Below are 18,799 nucleotides of genomic sequence, written 5' to 3' on the forward strand. Positions count from 1 at the left end.
TGTGGAATCCATCAGACTATTGACCCCAACCGTAGACTTAGCCAGGTCTTCCCTTTAGAAGTCACTACCATTAACAATACCTTCATCCAAACCATATTATACCAACATCGTAACCCTTCATTGCATCTATACATCTTAAGATACCAATAGTGTCGTGTTAGGGCAAGCACTAATATCCTTTAATTGCCAAATATCGTCTGGCAAAAGGGATCCGTCTCCACTAAACCGTTAAAAGGATCTCTAAGTGCAGGATCGGGGTTCGATTCCCCGTTTGTAATTCGATTCGAGCCAATTAAGAGTTTAGTTGTAGTCGGTCGAACGCCGATGTCTTAGAGGTAAGATGAACAATGTATACACGACTTATAAATCTAAGCACTGCTATATCTTATGCAGTTTAAATAGAGGCTATTTTGCTTCAAAATTGTGTAGTCTGGAATGTTGTGGACTGTATTTATTTAAGTGACGTCCATTTGCAACCCTTGAGATTTAGGGCCCCGTAGAGGGGGATTTAAATTGCTGTAATTAAAATATTATTTCTTGAAATTGATAGCTTTCAATTATATAAAATTACTACACTTGATTGTTTTCTTCTATGAGTTTCTATGAAACTATGTACCTACTCTCTTTTCAATAAGCACATACTTCGATTCGAATTCTAAATAATAAAAATATATTGAGTTAAAGTTTAAATATTAAAAGCTAAGGTTTTCTAAAACCAGCTCTCGATAGCTGTTTTTGTGCCTGATAAAAACACAAAACTATTTTTCTGATCTTCTAAAGTTTATTAAGCACTAGTGAAAGTTCTCGTAGATTCTTCAATAACTCATGATTAAGTAAGAAATTACCCAACTCAGTTGCTTTGGTAAAACTAGACGGGTTTTGCATTAAACTTACATCTTAAACCTAAGCAGGAATACATACAGAAGCAGAAAACACATTACCAAGTTCCGTCACGGAATCCATTTACACGAGCTACCAACAGAAACTCAAAGAAATCGCAGATCCGTGACTGGGCGGCACTAGGCGTGGCGGGGATTTCGCGTATCCGAGCCGCAATATCCTAGGGCGGATCAGCAGGGCGGATCAGCCGTTCAACAGGTGGGGATCATCGCTCCGATCCGCCCACCGCACCACGTGGCTACGAGTTTTTTGCTTTCGTAGCCTCGTAGCGCGTCGTAGTAAACAAGTATAGCAATGCTTTCGTTCTGTAGTCGATTTACGTACGAGTATACCGTAGTCGTTTTGTGAAACTCCATGTGCTATTTTAGTTATCACAAATACTAAAAAAGACTTCATAGTTTGTTATAAGATTACTTATAAAATAAAAGGTTAAATTCATTATCTAAATAAAATTACTGAGTGCAAACTTTCAAGATTATTATAATTATAAAAAATATATTTAAACTGGTCCAGAGTATAGTTTTTATGAATCATATTAGAATCTTTATTTTACGATATATCATTTAACCGTTGTACAACTAATAACGAAAAGACCGATCATTATAACTACCATTATAAAACCAGTTAATAAATAAACTGTCCTCAAACTGGATTCCTCATAATAAATATCGTAGTAAATTACATTATAACTGCTAAATTGCGTTGGAAATATAAACTCTGTGGAATTTATTGGCACACTTTAGTGCTTAATGCGTGAAATTGACGAAATTACTCGTTCGCGAAGTGAAAACTTCTGTTAGGTGTCATTATGGTCCAATCAATCAGGATGGTTGGGGAATCCCCAGGGCTATTCAGGTACTGCCTTTATTGGGGGGTGTCTAGATGTATTTATGGTGATCACTTGAAAAGTTAATGAAGGATGATAGCAAAGTTTTTCAGAATATTTCAGTCCTTTCAGTAGACTGATGCCCGTTTTCACCATCAATCCTTATTTTTAAGTGACAACAAAATCACTGTTATGTGTTACCATAGGGGTCACTTAAAAATTAGGGATTTATGGTGAAAACGGGCATGAATTGCCTATATCCAGGTTGACAGTGAACTGAAGACAGTTATCGCAGAAAGATACCCATAATATAGGTGCACACTACACACAATACACATTGAGAATTTAAGCAATTGAATCCATTTTACTTAAGACACTATAGGTTCGAATAAAATTAACTATCAGCAAAAAAAAAATGGAGTCAAGTCCTACGCTTTTTTAACCGACTTCAAAATAGAAGGAAATGAGTTTATTTGAGCCAGGTCAAATGCCTTTAGAGGATCATAAAACACGTGACACCATGCTTATGACCTCGTTTGTTTCGACCTCGACCTTACAACCCACATCATCGCAGAAAGATACTTATTTACCGGAAATTATTTGTAAATTGATTTGCGTAGGATCTTTCACTTGTAAAATGGATAATATTAAAATCAATTTGATCTAAATTTAGAATAACAACCTAAGTTTAGAATTCTGTTAAATGAATAGTACCTACTTACTATCGGAGACTGAGTCACAATAGTTTTCCTACGATATTAATGTGTAGCTTTCTTTGGAATGAAAAATAATATAAAATCGATGATTTTACTTTCGGGATATGGTAGGAAACCCATCACAGGATGTATAAACAATTTTGCTATGAAACCCCTCAAATATTTAAGCTGTCATATAAATAGTAAAACCCTCGCTTGTTACAAGTAAATATTAAAATTTCTACCAGTATTTTTTTTCATTGTAATTCCTGTAGTTTTCTCTTTCTTTATTTATTTACATACAAGTACAACAATGTCTCTTTTCAACAACTTTAAAGTGCCCAGTATTGAATTTTGTTTATTTGTTTGGGATTCCCCTTTTGAGTTTTACACTTGTGTTAGGAAAGTTAGTATAGATAATATGTCGTTATTTAGCGCTCGTCTTGAGCCAAATTAATAGTCCAAAGTTGTCGGGTCGCGTGCCTCAGACGCAACTTATACAATTAATTTATCGCGCCAACTTTCCATTCTTTACCTTACCACTTATACTCTGCGTGCTGGGGTTGCCAGTGCGCCTTTACAATTTCCCCTGTTCGCATAAGTTACAATACAATAATATGAAGACTCTACTTAGTGACATAGAAAAGAGCATAATTTTAAGCAATATTAGAATCAAATGATCAGAGACACCTTTTCGGAACTAAATATTAAAAATGAAACTAAGGGTATAATTACTTTATTTTTAGTAATTTCGTTTTTATACAAACTATATTGGGGTTGGGGTCGATTGAGGATATGTTTTTTTTTTATATTTGTGCGGCTAACAAGGCATAGGTAAGTACATATCTAATTTAAACAGAATAATATCTTCCTATCTTCAAATTAGCCTAGAGACTAAAATATTACTTGCCCAGCTTGATAAGTAGCTAATAGGTATTGTATTTCTCTAAACGAGACTCTAGAATTTACGTTTCTTACTGACGATGCCAACAAAAAAAAATTTTTTTTCTACAATATGAGTATTTTTCTGTGTTGGCAACACTGCGCAAAGCTCGCGCCTTCGCCCGCGCGATAACCGCGCCTCGAGATTTATTTGGGAAACTTGTTAAAACTTCATAATTTGCCGCATTATCGACTGTGTGTGTTATCTGATTATGATTTGTTTCTTACCGTACTGTTATTAATGGATTCGGTAGCACATGTTGGCTCTAACTTTGATTAATGTAGTAGACTTTCCAAGGTGCAGGAGCATTGGATTTTCTTTTTTCAAATCGTAACATTTAATTTTACACTTAGTAAATAATCTGCATTGCTATTTAGCACTTCGTTGTAATATCAAAAGTTAAATCTACAGTTACAACTTAAAAAACGTAACTCTCCTTCTGGCGCAGTAGGGTAAAAATACTTATACGCGATGTCTTAAATATGAATGTTTTTTGAATTAACTAAAATTAACCAAAATTTAAATCAAGCAATATTTAATAAATGTATTTTTCTTTCTTACATCTTACGTCTCATAATGTGATTAGGTAATTAATTTTGCAAATGTTGTTCTACTCCTTAGTTTCTAAAAAAAAATATTGCTAAAAACGGCAATACACTTCCAAGTGTAATCAAAATACAATCGACTGTATTTAAAAACCACTCCACGTCAAGGAATCGCCGACAACAAAACAAGCAGTTAAGGCAATCCAAGGCACTCTAATTAGCCTTATTTATGATTCATAAGCCGAAGCACAATAAATTCCCCGAATCTTTGCTACACATGTGCCAGTAAGCCGTGGTATTAGCGAATGTTGAATGTACGTTCCTAATAAGACGCGGGATGTAAGGAATCGCACTGATTACTATATTATTTATTACTCTACGTGCGGGCCGTGTAAACGCTTCCTAATATCGCGCGCGATATTGCGTCTTGGAACCTTGTCACAGTATTCAAGCTCCGTTTCCCCTAACATTTCGGAGTAAAACAAGGAAATTTTACTGAGACAAGGTTGGATAATTTTCAAGGTAGGACGCAATGAATCATAGGGCCTAACGATTAAGTGAGGAGGCAGGCACCTATGAGATTTTTAATTATTGCCAGCATTAAGGCGAGATGAATGGTTTACGGGGTGCCTTCTGTTTTATCCTGTTTGTTGTTAATGTACAGGATTAGAATTTTAATAAGATGAAATATTGACTGCTTGGTCTATAAGGTGAGCATAAATTGCAGGTTTGAAATATTTTTTGTTTTGTTTTGTAGATTAATAATCTTTTATCTTTTGAATGTCATCATTTTATTTTTTCGAATAGTGTGACGGGCGTTAAGGATTAAAGATATAAAAGATAATTAATTTGTTTCCTAGGACTTGGAAAAATCGACCTCCATAGGGTTAATAAAAACCACGTTTAAAACCCTGACCTGATCATCGAAAAGGTTTATTATTTTACCAACTGCTTCAAACAGGTATATTAATAGCTTATCGAGAAACTTTGTAAAACACTTAGCGCTATATTTAGAATACACGCTTAAGACAGATTAAATTAATTAACCAAAAATATACCCACGAATTTTGAAGACCCAATAATCAACCTCGTTCGATCATAATCACCTTATCCTGCACGCGGGTCTTTAGCGCCTCCATCGGCTAAACAAAGTAAAGTAAAAGCACAACACAAACAATATAAATATTCATTAAAATTACACGCGTGGTGCGACTCTACAGAGGTATACCATACTCTAGGATGTGTGAGGTCCGTTGATGGTAATGAACATTTCGGTGTTTTGTTTTTGTTCGGATTTAAAACCGTTTAAGGAATGTGATTGCCCCATTTTGACATCAATTTATAGTTTTGTACATTTTTGTTACATTTCTTACATTTGAGAAACTTCACTCCTGATCAGCAGTTTCCAGTCGACTCTGTTACTTTCTGTAGTACTAGTGTTTATATGCAAATATCTTAACGTATAAATCAACATAATATTTTTTTTTCAATTTTTTGTTATTGTTTTTTTTTCACTTCATTGTTCCAAATACGTACAACATATTCTTATGCGCATCTGCAATAAAATTACGTATAGAGAAATCACTGTGAATAAATCTAGATGAAAGAAAAACAATAACACAATATTAAAACGATGAGAAAAATACTCTATCGTTTAGTCAGAAGAAATAACATTTTCGGATACAACGTTTTCAGTTACGGATACGTCATCAGCACATCCCTACACTATACTTTATCCCCTTAGGCAATAATCGCGAAGATACGGGGATATATGGCAGTCATTATTCAAGGCGCTTTGTCAACATGCGGTTGATAAATTTGCATTAGCTACGTAAAAACACATCATCATTTTTTAAATAGATGAACCGAGGTTGAGTACGAAAGTAATTTAAATTGAAGGGCTAAGCATTTTAGGGTGAGGTAGAGTAGGTATGAGATAATTTTGCAGAAGATTAGATATTATGCGTCAATCTTCAGGTGAATGTTCATTGTTATGATATTGACTAGCAATACATTTCTTTTTGTGTGGTTCCTACAATTGATATGTAGGTACACCGAAAATATATTTGCATAACGTATGCAGTTTTCAAGTGCAATTTAAAAAAAAACATACACAGTAATTTTTATCTAAAATGACTATGATTACAAAGCATAGGCAGAGATAAAATGCTATGAATAAACAATACATAATAAGCCATAAAGATTCTTCATTCCAGGTAAAAATGTGCGTTCTTTATGAAACTACAACATTGCTTCCCATGGGATTCGAACCCACAATATCCTGTAGTTTGGGGTTCCATTGTTTCTTTTTTATGTATTAATATTCAAACTTGCATGCTTCTTGATGTAGCAAAACATGTGGACTTATTTTATAGCTGTAACAACTGTAGTTGTATGCAAATAAACAATTATTCTATTCTATTCTATTCCAAACACTTCCAAAAATGTAAACATTTACGGTTGCTGGGTCTGTTAACCACGCAAAAGCAAAAATCTAGTTATTCAAAAACTTGGCAACTCTCGCCCTCGTCACGCCGTAAGAGGCCGTGCATCATCTTTACCTAACCGTAATCTACGGCCCTGAATTATTATTTATACGGTAATTACAAAAACACTCTCACGCACGCTATCTCTCTCCCGTAATGTTATTTATGCGGGGATAAAGGGAGATGGGTAATTTTTGCATATCGTCCCCTAATATCGCGGAATTGAATGATAAGCTCGGGCGGAATGAGCCGGCTGAGTTATTGTGTATTGATACAATACCGGCGCAAATACCGAATACCGGTATGTTGGTAATCTTGATTCAGTTGTATCTTTTGTTTGCCAAGAATTCGTATGTTTAAATAGGTACTTTTTAGCCAATAAGTATTTAAAAGCCATAATAAGTAATTTATTTTTGCACGCAAGTGTAAGTATGTATCTAGTGCCAAGCGTAACTTCAAACCTACCACTGCTTCTGGACGATAATGGGGTCAGTAAGGTACTAAGGCAAGCGGAAAAGTAGCCCGAAAAATTCAATCACTTTCTGCAGGCCATAAACTGTATGTAACTAGAGACAATTATTCTACGATATCAATGTGGATAGTTTTCTTATTATTCTAATTATTTGCCTTTACCAAGACATGTTACAAACTAAACTTTTGTGAAAACTTGTTTCCAATCCAAGATTTATCATGTCAAGTTGCGTTTCTTAAAGTTTCGTATGCAAATTTTATCATCTCTAACCGACGTATTCCGAGTTGTTTTGCACGTTAGCTCCGATAGCGCTGCACTGTAGGAAACTTCTGAGTAATGGCCCCTCGTATCCAGACTTACAAATTAAATACCTATTACGACTTACGACTTTTAATGGTTGGGTATAAGTAGATTTTTACGAACTTGCGGCGTAGCGTCGTACATTAAATAGTCTACTACTCGTAGATTTATCTGGAAATGATAGTTACCTGCAGTCTTTTAAAATCCAAATGGTATAAGTATTCAGTGTCCTGTTTCGTAATTATACGACCACAGGGGTTGTTTTATTAACCTACTATTAAACTGATCCCCAATGTAGGTCAGCCATGCTAGTTGAATACCATCAAAATCACCCTAGTTGATGACGTATCAGAAAAACTTACGGTACCTAGTGGAAATACAGCCATGCAGCATAGAAATTGTCTCTGAAAAACAATCGAAGTATAAACAAAACCTATCGGAAAACCGCCATCATAACTCTTTGCCTATAATAGCTTTGACACTAACCACCTCTTACGGAACTATATCCACTTCTTAAAGAAAATCATATTCATGACTACGATAAATTCTCTCCCGCTACCTCTTTAACAGACCTGTATTATTTTAATATATATACGTAAACTCAGCTATAACGCTGTCCCTCTCCCGCGCATCACAAGACCTTAATGCACCATCCCTCTCTATTTTCGGAGGATATCTTAATAAGATTCATGAAAGGACGCCATATTTTATATCCGACTCTGTCCTCTATCTCCTTATATTATCCTGGAGAAAACGCCTTTGAAATATGTGCTTGCCGGGGAATTCCCAATCTTTCAATTACCTCTTTGTGGGAAGTTGTGATATTTCTGAAGTTGCGGGGATAAAGTTGGGGCACATGTGTTAGCTTACCCGTTTCCAAGATGACACGCCAATTAGAACTTTTGCTGTTACTTATGGAAAGAGTTTATAAGTTATTATCAATTGTGCCGCCGGTACAGTCTTCTTAGAAAGGCCGAGAGTTGTAAAGCTTTGGGGAAATGGATAGTTAGTCGAAGGGACTTCTAACTCTACCTGTACAATGGCTTTAGTTTTAGAAAAGGGGTGTTACGTTATGTTTTCAGTCGCGGTATATTACTTTTGTCGGTACTGGCTTATTGAAAATATTTTTGGTGATAAAACATAATCTGCGCTTTAATTTGGAAACATTAAGAAAGAGAATAAATAGAGAAATTACATAGATTTATTTCATTAAGTCAAATCAAGACAGTTTTTCAACTTGCCTGAAATCTATTTATTTATGTTGTATGAGAAAAACGCTAAGAATATCAGCTAACTTCATACAAGTCGGTGTTGTTTGCTTAAGCAATATAGGAGTAGCTTAAAAGTTCTGTTCACAAAGGAGCCAGGTGAACCCGATATTAAATAAAGTTACTGCTATAAATATTCCTTCAGCTAACGCTGAAACGGTCGGACGTCAGCCTTATCTCAGATTTTGATAAATGACGTAAGTGAAATAAGAATTGATTAAAAAAAAAGGGTTTGAACTGATTGGACCCTGTTACAAGTTGTCAGTCAAGTACACGTTGTTTTTGAGATTTCGTAGGCACGAGTACCTACCTATTTAGTGAGTGAATGATTCGTTCGAAAGTAATGATCAAGTTGAAGGTTAAAGCGTGCATTAACCGGAAAGCCTTAACTAAATCTTACCTCCAACTATATGTAGAGAAACTGGATCTTACCTCCAACTATAAAATATTAGTATAGTCTACTACATAACAAGAGTCACCAACAATAACTAACTAATAAACAAGTCTTCAAATCGCACCAAACAGAAAGCTGATTTCTCAATAAACGTAAAAAAACTACACCCACTCTCCCTTTAACGCCGTGAGCACGCGCCCTTGCAAACCTTTCCTCGCATGCAAACTTTTTTCATAGACTCATGCCAGCTTATTTGGCGGGGGCACATAATTCATTCGCTCGTAAATCTTAACTTTAAGAGAAACGGGGGGATTAAAGATCAGTAATCTGAAGCCGGTATGAGTTATGGGGCACCGCGATCGCCTTTATTGTGACTTTAAGAAACTAAGAGGAGATTTTGTTAAACGTTCGAAATTAATTTAGATAATGATTAATGGTATCTCTTGTAAGCAGGAAGCGGTATTTGCATAACTTGAGATACGGCGTTTGCGGTTTCGCGCCGTTCGGGTAAGTTTGCGTAGTTATTATTCAGATTTGGTTCTACCTTAGTGTTACGGGCTTTGTTTATATTAATATTAGGTATATTCCTAGGTTAATTTATTTACAATTTAAGAATTTACATATATTAATAAATATAGACAATACAATATTATTTACAAAAAATAATCAGTTAAATAATTTGTTATGTTATCGATGACATACCTACTCGTATTTTCTCACCCAAAATATTGATATTTTATAACAAATCGTGTGACTTGAAAGAAAGTGGATTAACGCGCGATAAGTAGGTAGGTATGTGCAAATCTTGATCGATTATATCATATTGGTATTTATAGAATTAAAATGATAATATGCTTCCAATTTCAGTGCATTATCTGTGAGATTGTTAAAGCAACGGATACCTAATATGTTATAATAATATAATGTTAAGCAAAAGAGGAAAATACTGTAAGTGTGGAGACCACGTCGCAAGTAAGAGATCGGAAGTATGAAAGTGCCTTTACTTGATAATGAAAGCACTATTTTTATTAGCTAAATTATATTGGGTTATGGCTAAATCTTTTAATACCTACTCCACACAAAGTTTTACAACCACAAACATTACAGTGCAATTTTGTAGAGCACTATACCACAACAATGCTTTCAAAGTGTCAACCTATAATTACAATTACGGGTGTGATGTTCCATGAAAGGAGCAGTAACAAGTGGGTACATGCAAACAACCCATTCACGGGCGTGAAGCGGATTCAGCAAGATTAAACAATTCAAACCGCGGAAATTAGTCAAAGTGTTATCGCCACCAATCATCCGCCACGAAGGCTTATTCATAAATCTGTGCCCATTATTCGCAAGGTGAAACAACAAACATTGCTAACATAAATCTGAAACGTATCTCGCCTCGGTTTGTGGCGTGAACATACGAGCAGTCGGTACGTAGAGCCAGAAATAGGTGTTTTTACAAAATTTTATACGGTCAACAACACTTTCAGACTCTACATTTCTGTAGCAAAATAAAATATCGCGCATTACGAACTGCATAGGATCCCACAGTGTTGACATTGTTGATTCTTCCAACAATCTCTACAGTATCATCTCTGGTTCCTACCACTGCAAATTCAATACTCCTAGGTATCTACTGGGTCTAATGAAATCCAAGGAGGTAGTCCTAGGTTTTGGTATCAGATGCCAGAGCGAGTAGATGACGTCAAATCGATCACAAGCGAAGGGTATATCGAAGCGATTACGACTCTCCAAATTAGTGAACTGAAGCCGAAGTCTATAAATTTTACGACGTAATTATGAAGTGAGTGTTAATGTGACAATTTAGGAAAAGATTTTAATAAATAAATACATAATTAAGTGAGGAAGATGATACATTGGCTTTAAGACATAATTAAAACTACAAAGTAGATATTTTTCTCTAACTTTACGCTAAATTAAAATCAAAATATATTTGTCGTTCTCCAAAGCTGTGTGTCCCACCCGTTATCTAGCTCCGTCGCGCCATAAGACAATAGTAACGCAATAATAAAAATGTTGAATAGCCCCCGTAATGATATTGCCCGCACGATAGCGGATAAACTGTACCCAGAAGACGCGTACCGGTGAGCTATGGCGCTTATCTACAGATTTCGTATATTTATTCGGATATCAGTCACCTGTGTGGAAGTTGGTGGCGTGAAGATGTGATTTCATTAACACAAAATGTATGAGCGTATGGCAATATTACATTATTTTTGGTTCGGCCTGTTGAACTAAAACACTATGTTATGAATGAGCTTATTGAGATATTATTCGAGTATGTACCTATTTGATTTAACCTATCGAACTGATAACTGCTGATATAATGTGTATAACTTCGGAAGAATGTTTGAAAATGAAATTCTTATTAAGCGCCAAAATGAATCACAAAGTGTTCGACTTGAAATGTCTAAAAATATTTTTTGTGAAATACCGCTTGTTGGATTTCACAAAATAATATTCGTTATTCAGACATGCTAAAACTTTTACGCCTCAATATCCATGTTTCATACGCCAAATAACACAACTTCGAAACAAGTTGTCGAAATTCGCGCTCCATCGCGATCTTCATTCAATTTTTCCAGAATCTCCACGCACATTTCCACCGTTTATTATCCGACCTTACTTATCGCGGGTATTGTTAAAAACGTGATGACTTAGGAACTGAAAGTCCCATTAAGAAGGCGTCTCTATTCATGTGGTAACACAGGGCGGAAGGCGCCCCCCTCCCCGTAAATACAAAATAAAGAAGTGGCTTGTTTAAAAATGGAACAAGCGGTATTCGCCCAGATAAGGCTGGTTTCCGCTGTGGGCCGCGGGGGGGCGTCACATTGGAATTATTTCAGCGTTTCGACGCCGAAACCCGGTGTCGTGTCGCTGTCGCATTCAACACTCTATCTTTAAAAATGGCTAGTGATGTGCTAGGGTTGGTGGAAATAGCAGTATATGTAGATAAGAATGTCTACTCTATTTTCCTCTTTTGTGTCTATCACATTCTTATTGGATTCTTTTGAAAACAGGTGAGCTTAATATTAGCTACATCTCTGGTAATGATAACACAAGTCAAATTAACTGATGGTAATCGAACTAGTTTAAAAAGGTTTTAGGAATTTCATCATTGAGATTTCTTCATAAAACTAGATATTTTATTGAATATCAAAAAATGATTTATTGCGCGAAATAGCACGCGGTTTTTCATGTGGTAAGGCGTCATCTGTTTTTCTCACCTTGCACCGATTCACGAAAATTATATGGACATTTTTTACACCGTGGTCATCGTTCATTGTAGCTTTGTGCCAGTCTTCAGTAGAATCGTGTCTTTTCGCTTTACATACACAAGGATATAAACATTGCGTCATTTTATCGATATTTTCCCAGTATTCCCGTCACTAGTGACAGATCTCGAGAGCGCCGTGTCAGATGCCCGCCGCTGTTTCTTAATTTCCTCCCGCGAAGATAAGATTGGCTTTTAGCTTTTTATTGAATTTTCTGTTACACGAGCACTTTACAACTTGCTCGGTGACGCTTTACGTATTTGTCGGAGATAATGAAGTTAAAGCAAGATTTGTATTTTTGACAAACATAATTGATTTAACTTTAAATTGTATCAGGGTTGAGAAGGTACATAATATTATTACTTAGTTCCAAGATGTTTTTATTTCTTAAACAGATGATAGGAGACACTTGACTGTGTTATTTTATAGGTAAGAAAAACCTGTAAAATGAAGATGAATGTTGCTTCAGCAGACACTGTGGCATACTTTGAAAATGTTACATTGCATATTAAATCTCAATAGTCTTGCTCATAATGTAATTAAACAAAAAATAATTCAATGTAGAGCGCGACGACGTGGCGTTATACTTTTTCATACAATTTGATCGATGCCTCTCGTCAAACCTCTAAACAAGTCTTTAGCAGGGAGGTCAATTTGCTTACATGTCACGCTCATAGCTCAGTTTTTAGACAATTCACCAGCATGGTTCAAGCAAGACAGACAAATACAATTTAAGCTTGCGTTTAACCACTGCATTTTACTAACACTTACACTGTAGACTCCGCCACAATGTCTGCCATAATTTGTGTTTACGTCCGATATAAAGATGTGCATCAGAACATTTGCATGCGCTTTATCTGGTAACGCTGGATCCACCCCCTTTAATGCTGTTTTATTTCTTCGGTTTCCGCCGAGCCAATCGCATTGTAATGGCTGCGACTTGAATATCAAATGTGCGAGGGTTTTGAAAAGATTAAAGGTGAACAAAATCTAATGTGATAGGTCAAACCTATATTTTAACCCCCTAAAAGTTACACGCGGGTTGAAAATCTATTTCGAAGTGACAATGTCACTTTAAACTATTGTCCAAAGTGAGTGTAACATTTTATTAGTAAGTAAGTTTGTCTTACTCTTGTTGAAATACTTTTTTTGAAAATGATAAATTATTTGCTCAAAATATTTTTTTTTTACTAAAAAAAGGCTTATGGCCTAAATTACTCAACTTTGTCGCGTGCTTTAAAGCAAAACTAAATAAATTATTCAGATTTATCGTAAGACGTTCATTTTGAATTAAACGGAAACTAAACAGATATTACTTAATTCTATTAAAGTTATAGAAACATTAGTAATAGAAACATAAAAAAAAAACATAAATAAAATATACTTTGCTTTTAATACTGTTTTAATTGACTCGCTTATCAGCAGATGAACTTGCAAAGTGAATAAAGACAAAAGTCTTCCGACAGCCGTTGCAGTGAAAACGTTCCTTTTCACAAAAAATAAATACAAAAATCTTTTTAAAACCATCGCTGACGTACTTATTGTCCTGTGAATTAACAGACGTCAGAGAGAATTGAGATAATCGTCTGTCACCTCCGTCAAGTGTTGGGGGAGTTTTTAAAGAGATAATTTCCTGAGGTTGCAATCTTCGAGGGTTGTTTTATGTCAGTGATGTTCCAAACGGTTGATTAGCGTTCCGTTTCACGCTTAGCTGTCCCTTAGGGATGTAATTAAACGATTTTGATGAGGCCTCGTTAAAAATTAACTTGTTTTGTCTTAAATGCCCCTAAAGACTGAGAGCCGGGCAATAAAATTAAGCTTATTTACTTTTAGGAGTATTGTATAAATGTACGGTGCTTTAATTTTGATATTAATCAAAAGAATCGTCATTCGAAATGGAGGATTTGATTTTTTCATCTAAGCAATTTAGGACTTATCGTAAATTAAAGGAGGTACTGTAAATTAGGGCAAACAAATTTAAATGATGGTGATATTAATGAATGATGAATTTAAAATCTCTACTTTCAATTAGGAATGAATCATAATTTTTAAAATATTAAAGATTGTTTTGAACCTTCTTAAAAATTTAGGAACGCAAGAAAAGTTCAACATAGGAGACAAGAAAATGAAGATGGTAGGAATGTTGAAAAAAAAAACAAAAAAGCCCAACTGCGTAAAAACTGAAAAATACTGAAAAAATAGAAACAAAACAACTTAAGTGTTCATAAATGGAGCAGGATTTCAAACACATTCTTGATTTTAGATTTTGATGTCTGGCATAGCTTAAACAATGGATTCATATCAAGATTAAAACTAATGTTACACTATTAGTCGGACAGCATATTAACATATTGTGAGATGTGACAACACATCAGCCGGTGGGGCAGGCAACAGTTAAGCCGGCTGCAGACGGTGGGTGAGCGTGGGATCTTTTCACCTGAGGCCGCGGTAAATACCACACGAAGGAAAATTACTGGGATGTGTGTAGAGTGGATATAACCGCCACGTGAAAATTTCACTAAATTCTAAATAAAAAAAAATCTCTTCATTTGGTTTTTTTTTTCAGATAGGTTACATAAGTTCGACTGAAGATTTATCCGTCTGGGTCAGTAAACATCCAATTAACGTTTCACTAATTGCATGCATGGAATGTATGGTAAAAGCTAAAATTGTTTCAGAGGAATGTTTAAATGAATAAAACAGTAAAGTTAAGGATAAATTGGGCTTTTTAAAAGTCGATATGTAAATACACCTTTTTGGCAATAAGACAGTCATCATATTTTACTAATACCTACTCTTTGTAATAATGAAAAGTTTTCATCCGCTGTATCGTAATATAAATAGAGTAAATAGGTATAGTCAGCTCTATGTAAATAAATGTACTGAGATGCATAAGTGCGATTTAGCGAATGTCAGAGTGGGCGACGTAACTCATGCGTTAATTTTCGCGAGATAAATTAATTCGGGCACAGATTTAGATGCGAACGAAATTTACTTGTATAAATAATGTCTTTCTGCATATGTAATGCACAAAGAATAGCGGTATTTGTATAGTATAAGTAACTTAGTCTTGGAAGGTTTCTTCTCGGTATTGTCGTGAAAGTTTTTCCATTGTTACCTTAGATGGTGGAAAAATGTGCGGGTGGAATGTATTTGTATATTTGTGTAGTGTTCTTGTTTCTTAGCGCGCCCACTCGGGACCGTAGATGTAGGAAAAGCTATCCACCTACACTCACTTGTGTCTTTTCTATGGAATCAGAATAACACAATATGATTGCCAATCAATCTAGAGTCCTAGTGAGAGTGGAAATCTTTATATGAGTCTACGATATTAATATGTAGGTATGTAGAGGCTTACGTAGTCTCAAATACGTATGTGTAGGCCGATTCATACGTAAAAATCAGACATAGCATCAGGTGTGATTACAGTAAATAACTTGCCCTTTTCTATCTCCGTAAATAAATTAAAAACGTTCTTTTGAGTAGATTATCTCTTTATCTGATTTATTGTACGCTGCCTCATCCTGAGTGTTTGAAAAGCAATATGATTCCGTGCTTCGGACCAAGAGCCGTCAACCTAATTTAGTCATGTGAGTTTAAGGTTCGGCCAAACCAACGCGATCACACGCGATCAGTCGGCGTGCAGCGATGGCGATCAGACTTAAATGCATTGACCGCCATCGCTGTACGCCGGCTGATCGCGTGTGACTGCGTTGGTTTGGCCGAACCTGAAAGTTCATTCGCTAGTGTCATGACATGTGACATGATACACTAGTGTTAGAGTGTGAAAACTCTAGAGTTTTCAGAACAAATGAGGTCATTTGTTACAATCCATCCATATCATAGCAGAAGAACTCTATAAATCTGTTCAATTTTATATGCCCTATGCTTCTAAAACGAATTTAACAATGTACTTTCCAATTGAAAAACCTAATCTGAATAAGATTAAGCGCAAACAATCTACCCTGTCACTCTGATTACACCTGGGCAAGGCCCCCAATCAGTAGGCCGAATGAATAAAAAATAAGCCGCAAAAAGTTGGGGGAGTAAAAAAATAATATTATCCCGTGAAAATGAATTAAGCAACTCGCAGATACTGCGCTCAAGATATGAGGCGAAGCCGGGGCTCGGAAGTGTGGAGATGGACCGATGAAAGTTGACCACTCAATGCTTTTAAAGAGGGAAAAGAAGACAATCTATACCTAATAATAAATGAAGCAGTCTATAATAATAATACAAATATGAATTTAAACTGTTTTCATTTGTTTGTTACTTTTTCAGGCATAAGTGTAACTGACAGAAATTCGTCATAGTTGGACCTTGAAGTTTTTGTGACACAATAAATTTATATTTATAGGTTTATGTGTCAAAACCTCGATGGCGGGCAAAGATAGGTAGGTCATAGGCTGAGTTGCACCATCTTACTTTAACTTTGACAAACGTCAAAAATCTGTCAAACTCCATACAAAATGCACCGGTTAACGTTATAGTTACCGTTAAAGTTAGGTGATGCAACTCAGCCATATTCTGCGTATATAAATCGTTAAATATGATAGTTAACACTTACAGACCCGACATCATGTTCTACGAACATGATGACATCATGTTCATAGGGATTAATATTGTGTTGCCTATGAATAAATAGTGATCTTGATACGATGATATCAGAATACGAAAAAATCGTAAGACAAATTACCACAATAAAATTTTACCTTGCTGCTAGATTTCCTACAAGCCCTCTCCTTATTATCGTACCCCGAAGACTCCCGATCCTTTCCGGGGTAAGTAGGGAATAAAATTAACCGTGGATGATCGCTAATGAAAATAAATTGGCAGCGGGAGATTTGAGATTACACCGACCGCGAGCTGAGCCGAGCGAGCGAAAAAACACGGCCGTGTACTGACAAGGATACTTTTGGTATTAGCTATTATTTTAAGTTCGTTGCGGCAAATGTTGTTAGGTTTTAGCAAGTGTATTCTTAGGCTAGATGTTATTTTGTTGATTTAATGTACCATGCATATTAAAAAAAAAAAACATTTACAGATTAAGAAAAACTAGTAACGTACGAAACAGCATAAAATATAGGATGCAATAGATATAGCGATTTAATAAGAAAACACCCATTTTACTCAACTATAACTCTGTAAAGATTCTAAAATAAAAAAATTAGTAAAACTAAAAGTTACATCATCAGCATTCATTATTCTACTGCTAGACCCTTCGCTGGACTTCAATTTCCGTACAAAATATTGGAGAGTCGGGTATTACAACTCATAAAAAATATGTCAACAGGCTGGTGCATGGTGGTGTCAACTACCATATTAGTCTGTACCTAGTGCCGATATGTGCACGTGCAGCTGCTAATATGAAGTGGCTACCGACATATCCAAGGGAGTCCTCATTCTGGGCGGGGATCAGCCCTGAGTTATGGGCGGACAGTTATTACAGATGTCCTGCCTGGAGAGATAAAGATTATTTAGAAAAATTAAGAAAGTATTGTTACTTTAACAAAACACTCTTTCACTACCAAAATTTATTTTTATTTTTAAGCTTGTAAGCGCTTTGGACCTGCTCATTAAGCTTATAATTGTTTTGCATCAATAAATAAACAAATAAAAGACTCCCTTTAAAGGATAACCAGCATGCTTACCAAGATAAGTGCAGCACACAAACGACGATGTAATTATCGACAATGCATAGATTTAATAATTTCAGGACATTTCAGATATTCTAAAAATAATTTCATTACACAATATTAGCTTTCTTTAACTCAAGGAAAAAGGTTTTAGCTTTCAATAACCTAAATCTGATATAATTAAACTTACTTTTATAAGTAGGCACAGTTGAAAGCATATACTTACAACTACATACATTTCCAACATCATCTTTGGTGTAAAATAACACCTAATTATGATGAGTCAGTGTTTAGGTATATTGATGTGCGGTCGTCTGTAACTTAGTCAAAATGTATATGCTATTTTAAGTATTATATATTTTATGTAACTGAACCTAGTTAGCTCACCGAATCGAATCGATATCGGCTTCATTTCATACGTCTAGCACGAAAAATTTTCGAGTTGGAATTCAATCTTCGAATTAAACGATAACGTGACAATTTTGATTCTCAAAATAAGTTTCGTGCAACTATTTCTCTATACTATAACTAACTAACTATTTATTTATATAAAAGGTCGCGGGAAGAGCCTGGATGCGGGCAGCGCAGGACCGTTCATTGTGGAAAACCTTGGGGGAGGCCTTTGTCCTGCAGTGGACGTCATTTGGCTGAAACGAACGAACTATTTCTCATACTAAGTTCACTTTACGACACGTTCACAAGGAAGCTGTGGTAGTTTTCGTAGGTACTAAATCTTTTGATGGCGATTCGAATACGCAAACGATTTGAACTCGAAAGTTTTTCGTGCTAGCCGTACAGTTCGACGTGTTTACGTAGATGCAGCCCGGGTAGACAATAAAACTCTTAAGCCCCATTGCCTGAGGAAGATTTACTCGAGCAACTTAATACAGCGTAATATCGTTGTCTAAGACGAGATTTTTATTGCAGCGGCGAGCGGAGGCGAATGCGCTCGCCAGAAACAACAATAAAATCAGTGTTCGGCTAAAATGATTTGTAATTTTGATAATTAAAAGGCAATTTAGCATTCGAGTAAGCAAA

Source organism: Ostrinia furnacalis, unplaced genomic scaffold (genome assembly GCF_004193835.3).
Source record: "Ostrinia furnacalis isolate ACB-3 unplaced genomic scaffold, ASM419383v2 OfSCF2422, whole genome shotgun sequence".
NCBI classification, from domain to species: domain Eukaryota; kingdom Metazoa; phylum Arthropoda; class Insecta; order Lepidoptera; family Crambidae; genus Ostrinia; species Ostrinia furnacalis.